Here is a 14,386-nt window from a genome sequence, read left to right on the forward strand (position 1 = left end):
GGAGGAGGGAGCGTTCACTGGGCGGGCACAACACTGGCTCTTCCCCGAAGATGACTTCCTAGGAGTGTGGGCGTTGCCTTGTAGAAGCCTAGCCGAGGGTGGACTCCACCTTTTTGAGTCTGAGCAAACTCAGATCTGTGGCAAAGACCTGATGGCCTGTCTTGCCCAAGGTGTGAATGACTGAGATAACATAACATGTCACTTCTTAGAGGGCTAACTAGCCCTTTCTAGAATCTGATCTATATTCTCCAAAATGTGTGTGTGTGTGTGTGTGTGTGTGTGTGTTTGAGAGGGGAGGAGATGAAGATTGACAGATTCAGTTCTGTCAATTAATGGTCATTAGCCTCAATTCAGTACCCACAGGAATCCCCAATTTAGGGTGTGCTGAAATGAGAAGTTTTATTCTGTGACAACAGCCCAATCGAAATACAGCACGGCTGAGAGAACAGCACCGCCATGGAACAGCTCAATCCTGTTAAGCTCAGTCACAAAGCAGCATGGCAGCAAGGTGGCGCTCTCTAGCTAGCCAGCTCTGCTCCGGTCTGCTCCACCGTTCCCTTCCTGGTCTTCCGGCTTCTCTGGAAAAGGCAGCCTTGGGTGGAAAGGGAAAGTGTGCTCCCAGATGCCGGGAAAAAGCTGACTTATACTGAGAGAAGTCCCCGCTCCTCAGGCAAACGGGAACTCCAAATTCTCGCAGTTTAGTCCAAACATTACTGTCCTGATTGGTCAGAATGGAGCTGCTCTGATTGGTTAGTAAAGGTACAGCTACGGAGGTCCAGTTGGATGGGGAAAAGTCGTAGTCCTATTGGTTGAAAAACTATTCCAGGAACTTCTTTCTAAATTTTGGTCCAGATGAGAGGAGTAGAATGCATTCAGTTCATTGTGGAAGGCAGGTAGTTTAGTGCAGGCCTTGAAGTTATGGTATGTTTTTTGTGAGGTCCCTGTGCAGAAATGGCTGCAAGCCTGTTTTTTGAAGTTGAGACCAGTTTGCCACTAGGAATCCTTCTTGGCAGATGTATCTTCTTTCTCAGGTTCCCAACCCCAAACAACAACCTTCATTTCACTATCCTTAGAAACTAAAATAAATTCAGCCCCACCACTATTTCTGGAGGCACGGGGCAGGGGGAAGTCGTTTCCCCCTTAAATGCCTGGGTATGTAATTTCACCGAAATTTATAGTAATCTAGGGCCTGAAATAATTCTGTATTTATGAAACTTTCTTGCAAATCTCAACATAAAACAGAAACAAAGGGGAAAAAACTATTTTTTTTTACTATGGATAATATAGTATGAATGGGTTTCTAGATTTTTTTTTTTTTACTCTGAACACTGCTTTGTAATGAAAAGGGTCAAGGAAAATTCAATGAGTGATAAAAATACTCTCCGTAATGTTATTTTTAAAGAAAGAGCTCGATCACTAAGATTTTAGAGTGTTTTACCATTTAAATAAAGAAACCAGCATTTATTGAAGCCATTCATTGATAAATTCAAGTGATCAAATCTTGTAACCTCTCCAGCATTTCTCACAGAACTAGCTTCTACCAAAGAGGTCAGTGTGAGAAAGTCAAGAATGAGAGGCTGCACTGAGTTGTTAAAATTGAAATCTAAGATACGTAAATAAAAAAACATTTTTAATTTTGTATTTTCTGCTGACATTTTGTATTTGTGCTTACGTGGCATTAGCAATGTGGGTTAAATATAAAATGAAGCCATTTTCTAAATCAATACAGGTTCAGACAAAATTGCTCCTAATATATCAGTCAATCATACATTTACTGTCCAGGCAAAGTAACTATTCTGTTAAACAACATTGGAATGTTCCACTCATGGTTTTAAAATATAAATGGGCAGCCCTGACTGGGTGGCTCAGTTGCTTGGAGTGTCATCCCATGCACAAAAAGTTGTGAGTTCAATCCTGATCAGGGCACATACCCAAGTTGCAGTTTCCATCCCATTCGAGGCCTGTGCGTGAGACTCTGAATGTGTTACTCTCTCTCTCTTTCTCCCCTCCTTTACTCTTCATCTAAAAAAAAATCAATGAATGTCCTCAGGTGAGGATTAAAAAATAAAAAATAAAAATAAATAAATGGCCGCAATCAAAGTCAGGGATACTTATAAATTCATGATGGCACAGCGGTCTGGTATAGCATTTGCTTTATCTACTAAACTTGAGCACATGCATACTCAAGCTACAGTCCAGGAATTTCACCCCGGGGAGATTTTTCCCAACAAAAATATCTGTGAGCATGTGCACCTGGTGGCATGTACAAGAATAACAGCATGATTTGAATTAGACCCACATTAGAAACCACATAAATGCCCATCAGCAGAAGAACCAGTACATAAACACAACATAATAATATACAATAAGGAAATGAACAAACTGCAGCAATACATAGTGACCCAGCTGAATCTCACAAATATGCTGTTTAATGAAAGAACACTGACATAAAAGAGCTATGTGGTTCTGGTCATAGAAAGTTCAAAAACAGTTAGAACTACTCTATGGTGTTTGAGATTGGGATTGGACTGGCTGCATTTCCTTATTTTCCATATTCTTGATGTTGGAGAGACTGCTTCTTCCAGCATTAATTCCTGGAGGTGGCAAGTGACTCCCTGATGGCCCGTTGAGTGTACCTTTGATATAAATTCAGTAATCACACTCTCAAAGATCTCCTTTATCAAACTCTTCCATGCCAAGCCAATATTCCCCCTGTTCTAAACCACACCAGTGCCAGGTACCAACCAACTAGAGACCACTTGTATAGTACAGCCCACCAAAATAGTTAAGCTATCTAGTCTAAACTTAGTGTACCTAGCCTGCCCTGCTTATTCCTTCATGCAAGAATCCCTGTAAAAGCTCTGGGCTATGGTCTTCCTTCTCCCCTCTTTGCCTCCTGGTACTTCCCAGGGCCCATGTGGTGTGGTGTCAAATGGCTCCTGTTTTTAAGCATCTGTGAATTTAAGTTCTTCCTTTGTGACAATCATTTCCACATCAGATGTCTTACTATACCTGATTAGAACAAATCCCAGGTCCATTTTTAACACAAGAGTTGTGAGTGGGAGCAACAGTGGGAGCAATTTCTGGGGCACTGATAACATGCCATTTTTCGACACACATAATTACGCAAGTGTATTAATTTTGTGATAATGCATCGAGTTGTACACATAATTTATGTATTTTTCTGTAATTTTTAAATAGTAGCAACAAAAATGTTAAATATTAGTGATTACTTTATTTCCTGTCTCTCCTTGCTTTTTCCACACATGCCCAACAAGATTAATAAGCTTGAAGTGAGTTGTGGCTTTTTGTATTCTCTGGCAAGCTGAGCACACTTATTGCCCTTATTGTGGTCAGTGGCTTGTGCACAAATCCTTTCCCATCAGTTCTGATGTCAATCACTGGTTCAAGATGCAGAATAAAGAAGATGCAGTATTAATTTATCTAAGACCCACAGCTAGATTTAAAAAACCCATGGTAATGAGAAAATACCAAGCAGGAACCAACAGGTGTTTGAGAACTAATTGTCTGTGTTGTTGGCCTCTAGGTTAATTGTGTAGTGGTAAGAGAACACAATTGCTATATTATTTCAGTGTTCAGAAATGCTTTGACACTTGATTAATGGCCCCAAATATAGTCAAATTTTGTAAATATTTTGTGTGCGCCAGAAGAAATTATGTTGTAAATCTGACAAGGGCAACATTCTATATGCGGCCACTATGGTAAGTGCACTAGTAATTTTATTCAGCTCTATACTTAGATTTAATATACATGTTTATCATGGTAATGACTAAATATTAGTTTTTCTATTCACTACCAACAAACAGAAAATGAAATTTAAAAATGATTCCACTTAAAATAGAATTAAAAATCAAGCAATGGAAATATAGAGGCTCCAGCACAAATAATGCCCCTCTTTTATTAAAAAATTATAAGCATGTAATTCTATAACATAATAATATCACACCCAAACACTTTAGGTGAAATGTTCAAATTGCTGTTCATCTGGTGGGAGACATTCATGAACCCTACTAAGTGCATTCAAGCAAGCCTTACTGCTGCTGGACCCTGTACATATAAAAATATATTCAAAATTTCTATACAGAAAAAAATATTAAACATTATTAAGAGAAATTCTTTAAAAAACTAACTGAACACAAGCATATATCATGTTCATTGGGTAGAATTCTATATTTTAAAGATAACTTATTCTCTGTGATTTTTTACAGTAGATTTGTTATATTTTTTCAATAACGCTTAATATAATATTATATTAGTTTTAGGTTTGCGGCAAGATTAGACATTTAGGTACCTTATGAATTGATCACCCCCATAAGTCTAGTACCTGTCTGGCAATTATTCACACTTATTACAATGTTACTGACTTATTCCATATGCTGTACTTTACATCTCCATAAATATTTTGTAACTAACAATTTATCCTTAATCCCATCTCCTTTTTACCCATCTCTTCAAGCCCCTTCCCATCTGATGACTATCCATTGCTTCCATATCTTGGCTATTGTAAATAATGTGTCAATTAACATAGGAGTGCATATGTCTTTTGAATAAGTGTTTTGGGTCACTTCAGATAAATACCTAGAAATGGAATTGCTAAATCATAGGGTAGTTCTATTTTTAATTTCTTAAGGAACTTTCATACTGTTTTCTATAGTGACTGCACCAATTTACGATCACACCAACAGCGAACAAATGTTCCCTTTTTGCCACATTCTCACCAGCACTTGTTGTTTGTTGATTTATTAAAGATAGCAATTCTGACAGGTGTGAGATGGTTTCTCATTGTGGTTTTAATTTGCATCTCTCTGATGATTACGGTGTTTGACATCTTTTCATATGTCTGTTGGCCATCTGTACATATTCTTTGGAAATATGTCTATTCAAGTCCTTTACCCATTTTTAAATTGGATTGGTTGGGGGGTGGTGTTAAGTTGTGGAAGTCCTTATATATTTGAATACTAACCTCTTATTAGATATATCATTGGTGATTTATGTTCTCCCATTTAGTAGGTTGTCTTTTTGTATTGGCAATGGTTTCCTTTTTGTACAAAAACTCTTTAGTTCAATGTAAATAGTCTCCTTTGTTTAAGTTTTTATTGTTTCCCTTGCCTCAGGAAACATTCTCTCTCTCTCTCTCTATCTCTTTATCTCTCTCTCTCTATACACACACACACACACACACACACAAACTAAGAACAATGTTACAAGTTTACTGCCTATTTTTTCTAAGAGCTTTATGTGTTCAGGTCTTACATTTAAGTCTTTTTTTTTTTAGTTTATTCTTGTATATGGTGTAAAAAAGTGATCCAATTTCATTCTCTTGCATGTGTCTGTCCACTCTTCCCAACACAGTTTATTGAACATACTGTCTTTATGCCATTGTATATTCTTTCCTTCTTTGTCATAAATTAATTGACCATATAGGTGTGGGCTTAGTTCTCATTTCTCTGTTCTGTTTCAGTAATCTATGTGTCTGTTTTTCCAATAGTAACATGACGTTTTGATTACTATAGCTTTGTAGTAATGTTTAATATCAGTCGATGAGCATGACACCTCCAACTTCATTCTTTTTCTTAAGATTTATTTGGCTATTCAAAGTCTTTTGTAGCTCCAGATAAGTTTTAGGATAATTTGTTCTACCTATGTTTTAAAAAATGCCATTGATATTTTGATAGAAATTGCATTCAATCAGTAGATTGCACTAGGTATCTTGGACAAATTAAGGATGTTAATTCTATTTTGAGTGTTTGGTAAAGTTTACCTGTGAAGCCATCCAGTCCAGGATTTTTGTTTGTTGAGAGCTTTTTTATTACTGCTTTGATTATTTTGTTTGTAATAGTTTTGTTCAGATTTTCTGTTCCTTCTTGATTCAGTCTTAGAAGACTATTTGTTTCCAGGAATTCATCCATTTCTTTTAGATTGTCCAATTTGTTGGCTTATAGTTGTTTGTAATATTTCCTTACAATCCCTTGTAATATTTTCTTACAATTCTAAGTGGTAGTCTTGCTGAGTAAAATAATCTTGGTTGTAGGTCTTTGCTTTTCATCTCTTTGAATATTTTGTGCCTATGTCTTCTGGCCTGCAAAATTCCTGCTGAGAAATCAGCTGACAGTCATATAGGAGTGCCCTTGTAGATAACTAACTGCTTTTCTCTTGCTGCTTTAAGATTATCTTTTTGTCTTTAACCTATTTTAATTGTAATGTTTCTTATTGTGGACCTTTTTGTCTTCACTTTATTTGGGTCTCCCTATGCTTCTGGAATGCATATGTCTATTTTTTTTGACAGGTTATGGAAGGTTTCTGTCATTATTTCTTCCAATAAATTTTTAGTCCTGACTATCTCTTTTTTTTTTTTTTTGGTCTGGTCCTCCTATCATGTAGGTATTGTTACACTTGATGTTGCCTCAAAGGTCCTTTAAAGTATCCTCATTTAATTTTTTTCTTTTTGCTGTTCTGATTGCACGTTTTCTGCCTCCTTGTTGTTGGGAACTGCTCTGCCTAGTTTCAGGAGTTGTAACCACCCCCCATGGATAAGGTTGAGTGAGTGACCTTTGGACTGTGAGCTACTAAGGAGAAAAAGCTTGTCTCTAGCAGCAGCACTGCTTCTGCTTCATCCCCTGCCCCCAACATTTGGTTGGTTAGTCAATGATGGGTACAACTCCTCAGAGGGGGGCAACCTAAGCCAGACAGGATCACTTGGGAGGCCCTCAAGGAAGGACTTGGGTGGCTGCAGCAAAGAGGGAGTGATGGAACCTCGCCCCCTGGCTATTCTGACACAGCCTGAGTTCCCATTTCCATCTGAAAGAAGCTTTCCTGGCTCTAATCCACTTAAGCCAAAAAACCTATAATGGGGAGGGTGAACTCCCTCTACCGACTAGAGGGATTTCAAGGGTGATTGGGCATAAGAAAGAATTCCTAAAGTCCTGTGAAGCCTGCTTTGCTAAGAGTGCTTTCATTCATATGAGAAGGGTCCGAGCAGGAAATGTGTATGTTTCCCAAAGTTTTTGCAATCCCCTTACCTGACAGACACTGACTCAGATTAAGCCCTCAGATCTCTTTGAAATACTATCTGTTGTTTGATCCTTGCCGCCTGACATTGATCGATGAGCTTTACCTGTATTCCTGTGTATTACAAACCTAATAAAAGCGTTGAAGAAGGGGTTCTTAATCCTTTTCCTGTGAGAGACTGACCACCTTTCCTCCCCAAGGAGATCATGTCTTGGTAGTTTTATTTTCATCCGTGGCAGATGGGCGGACTTGTGGGCAAAGTTGCCCCCACACCTTGTTTTTGATGATTTAATACTGTTTCATCTACTGTTGATTTCCTCTAATGAATTCTTCATCTCAGTTATTGTATCCTTCACTTATGACTGATTCTCTATGTTTTCATCTCAATTTTTATGTTTTCTGTCTCTTTGTTGAGGTACTCACTGAGTTTTTCTGCTCTTCCTTTAAGTTCATTGGGCAGTCTAATAAAGTGTTTTGAACTCCGAGTCTGGTGGATTGCTTGCCTTCATTTTGTTTAGCTCTTTTCCTTGCATTTTTCCTTGTCTTTCATTTGGGGCATGTTTATTTGTCTCTTAATTTTGGCTAACTCCTTGTGTTTGTTTTTATGAATTAGGTAGATAAATTATGTCTCTCAGTCTTGGCAGGGTAGCCTCATGTAGAAGGTGTCCTATAAGGCCCAGTAATGCAGTCTCCCTGTTCACCTTCTTCAGGAGCTTCAGGGGAGTCCCCTGTATAGGTTGTGTGTACCTTGTTGTTTTAGTTGATACTTGATTGATATCGGCATGTCTGTTGGAGGGATCGACCCTCAAGATAACTGGCTCTGGGGTATGACCATGACACAGCAGATGAGCTGGTGTGCAAGAGCTGATCCCACAGAGCTGTGCTTGCTTTAGTGGGGCTCTGGTGCCTGGTAAGTCAGCCTTTTGGGTGTTTCATTTGCGGAGCTGGTTGAGTGGTGCTCTGGTGTGGTCTGAAACTGGCCACAATAGATGTTGATTCTGGGACCTCTTAGGAATGGCTTTGGTCAGCACCCATCTGTTTCCAGTCCAGAGCCACCCAGTAAAAGCTACAAAGTGACCTGAGGAAAGTTGCCACTTGTGCTGGAGTTGGAGACTCCTTGGAGAAGCTAAGCTGGGAACTTAGGAGAGCTTCCCCTAATAGCAGGCATGGGGCCACTTAGCAAGATGTATGGGCTACAGTGAGGCCAGATGTTACTTGTCTGAGGTTTGTGAACCTTTGAGAGATGTTAGGGAAGTCTGCAATGTGAGCCAAGTATATTTGTGTGGAAAAGCGGCTGGAAGAGGATCCAGCCAGGTGCTAGAGTTGAGTGGGATTGAGTCTCAGAGAATCACAAGGCCATGTTGAAAAGTATTAGCTAAGTTAATGAAGAGTACCGATTTTGTGCCTATCTGCTCCTGCTGGTTGGGTGAGGGAAGGGCTCAACAAAGGAAACTTGGCATCTGCCTGTATTTCTGTCCTCAGCTGTCCTGACTCCTTCCTTCCAGCCCTCACCCTAATTCAGCTCCTCACCATATGTTCCTGCTTTGGGGGCTGTTGCCCTAGTTCTGGAGCTCAAAGTGAGTGGGTCCATGAGCCAGTAAGTTTGTTCCCAGGACCCATAAGAGGAATGCCCGGGACTCCAGAAGCCCACTGTCTTACTCAGCCACAATCACAGCTGGTTTTCATAGCCAGAAGTGGTGGGGACTTCTGTTCTTAGCACTAGAGCCCTGGGCTGGGAGTAGTGTGTGGAACTGGGACCCCTCACAACTCAAGAAAGGACCTCTGCAGCTGAGATAATCTTTCCATTTTTTGTTTGATACACCATGGGTGTGAGGCCTGCCCATTCTGTGTCTCCACCTTCCCTACCAGTCTCAGTGTGGCTTTTTGTTTATATCCTTGGTTATAGGACTTCTGTTCAGCTAGTCTTCAGGTGGTTTTAAATGATGGTTATTCTTTATATAGTTGTAACTTTGATGTGGTCTAGGGACAAGGCAAGCACGGTGTTTACCTACTTTGCCATCCTGACTGGAAGATCTTCTCTAATTGATTTTCTTTATCAATAACAACCTCAATAAATATTCCAAAGGAAGTGTATGTGTGTGTGAAGGAGGCAAGCTGATTAGACAATTTGTATGGTGATTCAAATGGCCAAAACACTCTTGAAGAAGAACAAGACAAGAAAACATAGTCTATTAAACATCAAAACTTATAAAGCTATAAGTTGTATAAAGCTATAGTAATTAAAACAGCAAGGTATTGGTGCACGGAGAGACAAAAGGACAATAAAATAGAATGGAGAGTCCAGAAACAGGCCTTTGCATATGCTGATGTTTGCTATAGAAGGGTCATGGCACTCATGGGAAGATGATGGAATACTTAATAAAAGATGAAGACAATTGAATATCTCTGTAAAAAAAAATTGAAAAAAGAGGACTTCCACCAAGATGGAGGCGTAGGTGGAAACACCTTGCGTCCGTGCACAAGCAAATCTAAAAATAATAAAGTTTTAACAATAAACGCAACCAAACCACACAAAAAATCGACAATACGGAGTCCAAAAACAACAAAATGCTCAGCTAAACTGTTAAAAGGGGTGAAGCCAGCAGCAGAGCGGGTTGGCCAAAAAGATCCCCGACCTGGTGGTGCGCAAGCAGCTGAAGGCATGGATCCCAGGTGCAGGCTGGCTACGGTGGACACAGGGAAGCGGCGCGGCCGGCTCTCTGAGGTCGGTCAAGCATTTGTGTGCAGATAAACCAGTGAAGAGGCGAGCATTAAGACCGCACGGTGCAGGGCGGCGGGCTCGCACATTTTCACTGGGATAAACAAGCCTGGGAGAGTGGTGGGACGGACTGGGCGAGCCGAGAGGACCGCCATTGCTCCCTCTCTGACCCTGCCCCCACATATAGCGTCTCAAACCAGCAACCTGGGTAGCCCTGCCCTGGTAAAGTAGTAAGGCTCCGCTCCTCATACTTAACGGGTGCGAACAAACCAAAAATGGCTCAAGAACAACTAAGGGCCCCAGAGCTGATAAATCTAAGCGATGAAGAAATAGCCAAACTTTCAGATGCACAGTTCAAAACACTGGTGATCAGGATGCTCACAGAGCTGGTTGATTTTAGTCACAAAGTAGAGAAACATATGAAAGCTAAACTAATTGAAATGAATGGTAATGTACAGGAAACCAATAGTAATGGAAAGGAGACTGGGACCAGGGAGTAGTAATCAAGGGAGTAGACCAGAAGGAAGAAAAAAATGACCAAACAGGCAAATATGAAAATATAAGAATTCAAAAAAAATGAGGAGAGACTTAGGAACCTCCAGGACATCTTTAAACTGTCCAACATTCGAATTATAGGGGTACCAGAAGGGGAAGAGGAACAGTCTCGAGTGGAAACCTTATCTGAACAAATAATATAAGAGAACTTCCCCATTCTGGCAAAGGAAATAGACTTCCAGGAAATCCAGGAATCTCAGAGAGTCCCAAAGAAGTTGGACCCAAGAAGGAACACACCAAGGCACATCATCATTATATTAGCCAAGATTAAAATGAAGAAGAGAATCCTAGAAGCAGCAAGAGATAAGGGGACAGTCACCTACAAAGGAATTCCCATCAGACTGTCAGCTGATTTCTCAAAAGAGACCTTCCAGGCAAGAAGGGACTGGAAAGAGGTATTCCAAGTCATGAAAACCAAAGACTTACAACCGAGATTGCTCTATCCAGCAAAGTTTTCATTTAGAGTGGAAGGACAGATAAAATGCTTCTCAGATAAGACTAAATTCAAGGAGTTCATCATCACGATGCCCTTATTATATGAAATGTTAAAGGGACTTATCTAAGAAAAAGAAGATAAAAAAGATGAACAGTGAAAGGACGGCAAACTCACAGTTATCAACTACCACACCTAAAACAAAAGCAAATTAAGAGGACAGCTAGATCAGGAGTGAACCATAGAGATGAAGATCACGTGGAGGATTAGCAACAGGGGAGTGGGAGAATGAGAAGGGGGGAGAAGGTACAGAAAATAAGTAGCATAGACAGTAGATAGAAAATAGATAAGGGGGAGGGTAAAATAGTAGGGAAAATATGGAATCTAAAGAACCTGAGACATGTGTTCATGAACTAAAGGGGGGAATGGTGGGGGAGAGGTGTGCAGGGTGGAGGGGAATGGAGGGGGGAATAGAACAAATGTAATGGCATAATCAATAAAAAATGTTAAAAAAAAAAGAAAGAAAGAATGTCAGAAAAAAGTCCTTACCAATTTCATGGATATTTAAGATCTGAGAAAAATAAATAAAGTTTTAGAAGAAAATGTAGTTAAAAAGATTTCTTAGAAAACAAAGAAAGCATTTACTATAAAGAAAGTGATTAATATACCTACTTTAAGAATTTTTGTGTATTACAAAGACACCATTATGAGAGTTAACTTCCAGCCAATATGGAGGCGTAGGTACACACACTATGCCTCCTTGCACAAGCAAAAGAAGGACAACAACAATTTAAAAACAAAAACAACCAGAACTGACAGAAAACCAAACTGTATGGAAGTTTGACAACCAAGGAGTTAAAGAAGAAACATTCATCCAGACCAGTAGGAGTGGCAGAGATGGGCAGCCAAGTGGAGAAGACTTGCGGCAAGGCAACGGCTGGTGGACCTGGTGAGGTGGTGGGTTGTGGAGCAGGGGGTCCCACATTCACATGCAGATAAACCAGGAGGAACAACTGAGGAGACAGACCATGCAACCCAGGGTTCCAGTGTGAGGAAATAAAGCCTCAAACCTCTGACTGAAAACACCAGTGGGGTTGATGTGGCAGTGGGAGGAACTCCCAGCCTCACAGGAGAGTTCATTGGAAAGACCCACAGGGTCCTAGAACATACACAAACACACCCACCTGGAAATTAGCACCAGAAGGGCCCAATTTGATTATGGGTAGCAGGGGAAGTGACTGAAAACTGGCAGAGCAAGTTTTTGTAGTAAAACTTACATAGTAAGAAAGTGGAGCAAGCACCATTGTTCCCTCTCGGATCCCTTACCCACATATAGTGTCACTGCCCAGTGATGTGAGTTGCCCTGACCTGGCAAATACCTAAGGCTCCACCCCTTACTACATAACAGGCATGCTAAGACCCAAAATGTGACCCAAATGAAAGATCATATCAAAGGTCCAGGAAAAAAATACAGCTAAGCAATGAAGAGATAGCCAACCTATCAGATGCACAGTTCAAAACACTGGTAATCAGAATGCTCACAGAATTGGTTGAATATGGTCACAAATTAGATGAAAAAATGAAGGCTACGCTAAGTGAAATAAAGGAAAATGTACAGGGAACCAACAGTGTTGTGAAGGAAACTGGGATTCAAATCAATGGTGTGGACTAGAAGGAAGAAAGAAACATTCAACCAGAAAAGAATGAAGAAAATAAGCATTCAAAAAATGAGAAGCTTAGGAACCTCCAGGACATTTTTAAACATTCCAACATCCCAATAATAGGTGTGTCAGAAGGCTAAGAGGAAGAGCAAGAAATTGAAAACTTACTTGAAAAAATAATTGAGGAGAACTTCCTCAATCTGGCAAAGGAAATAGCCTTCCAGGAAGTCCAGGAAGCTCAGAGAGTCCCAAACAAGTTGGATCCAAGGAAGCACACATTAAGGCACATCATAATTACATTACCCAAGATTAAATATAAGGAGAGAATTGTAGAAGCAGCAAGAGATAAGGGGACAGTCACCTACAAAGGAGTTCCCATCAGACTGTCAGCTGATTTCTCAAAAGAGACCTTACAGGCAAGAAGGGGCTGGAAAGAAGTATTCCAAGTCATGAAATGCAAGGACCTACATCCAAGATTGCTCTATCCAGCAAAGCTTTCATTTAGAATGGAAGGGCAGACAATGTGTTTCTCAGATAAGGTGAAGTTAAGAAGTTCATCATCACCAAGACCTTATTATATGAAATGTTAAAGGGACTTATCAAGAAAAAGAAGATAAAAAATCTATACAGTGAAAGGACAGCAAACTCACAGTTATTAACAACCACACCTAAAACAAAAGCTAACTAAGTGGACAGCTAGACCAGGAGCAGAAACATAGAAATGGAGATCACATGGAGGGTTAGCAACAGGGTAGTGGGAGGGGGAGAAAGGGGGAGAAAGTATAGAGAATAAGTAGCATAGGTGGTAGGTAGAAAATAGACAGGGGGGAGGGCAAGAATAGTATGGGAAATATAGAATCTAAAGAACTTGTCACACATGGACATGAACTAAAGGGGGGAATAGGGGGAGGGGGTTTGCAGGATGGAGGGGAATAAAAGGGGGAAATGGGACAACTGTAATGGCATAATCAATAAAACATATTTTAGAAAAAAGAAAAAAAGATTTGTGTACTCGCTGTATGTAAATTATACCTCAATAAAAAAAAATCCTCCTTAAAAAATTTCAGTGCATTCAACAGTTACACTGATTAAAAATTAAAAGCTTTGGAGAAAAAAATAAGAAACTAACTGATTTGTCAATGGAAAACTACTTCTAAGAATAAAAGCAGTGACTGGAAAGATTAAGGAAGAACCTAAAAGAAAGGAAGAAAAAGAAACATGAAAGAAAGAAAGAAAGAAAGAAAGAAAGAAAGAAAGAAAGAAAGAAAGAAAGAAAGAAAGAAAGAAAGAAAGAAAGAAAGAAAGAGGAAGGAAGGAAGGAAGGAAGGAAGGAAGGAAGGAAGGAAGGAAGGAAGGAAGGAAGGAAGGAAGGAAGGAAGAAAAGGAAGAATTCTAGATTTGACTTTGGTGCAGGGAGAAAAACCTGTTAATTAATAACCACCATAAAAATTTATGGAAAACTCACTGATAATAAAAGAAATGCAATATTTGTGTATCCTTCTATACTATATAATGTTGAAGGTGTTTTTAACTTCCATAATACATATTGAACTATGTTCCTCTATCTCTTTTATTGGTGGTGATTTTTATATTTTCCTCTAGTCAGCTTATGGTGTTCTTCAAGGAATAGATTTCATATATGCAGATTAATCTTTCACCTTGTTCTTTATTTAGATATTATCTTTTCTTTCTATTATCAACATTTTTAATGCAAAAATAGTACTAGTGCTGGGACAACTGGATATTCCATACATAAACTTTTACTTTGGACCCCCTATATCATATCATATACATCAAAATGCATTAACATCCTAAATATGAGAGGTATTGCCATAATAGTTTCAGACAGAAACCATAGCTGTCAATCTTTATGACTTTGCATTTGGCAATGTGTTCTTAAATATGAACCAAAAGTATGAGCAACAAAAAAAATAAACTGAATTTTGTTGACATTAAAATCTTTGTGAATCAAAGGTCATCACCAAAAAA

This window comes from Artibeus jamaicensis, unplaced genomic scaffold (genome assembly GCF_021234435.1).
Source record: "Artibeus jamaicensis isolate MK-2021 breed Jamaican fruit bat unplaced genomic scaffold, CSHL_Jam_final contig_594, whole genome shotgun sequence".
NCBI lineage: Eukaryota > Metazoa > Chordata > Mammalia > Chiroptera > Phyllostomidae > Artibeus > Artibeus jamaicensis.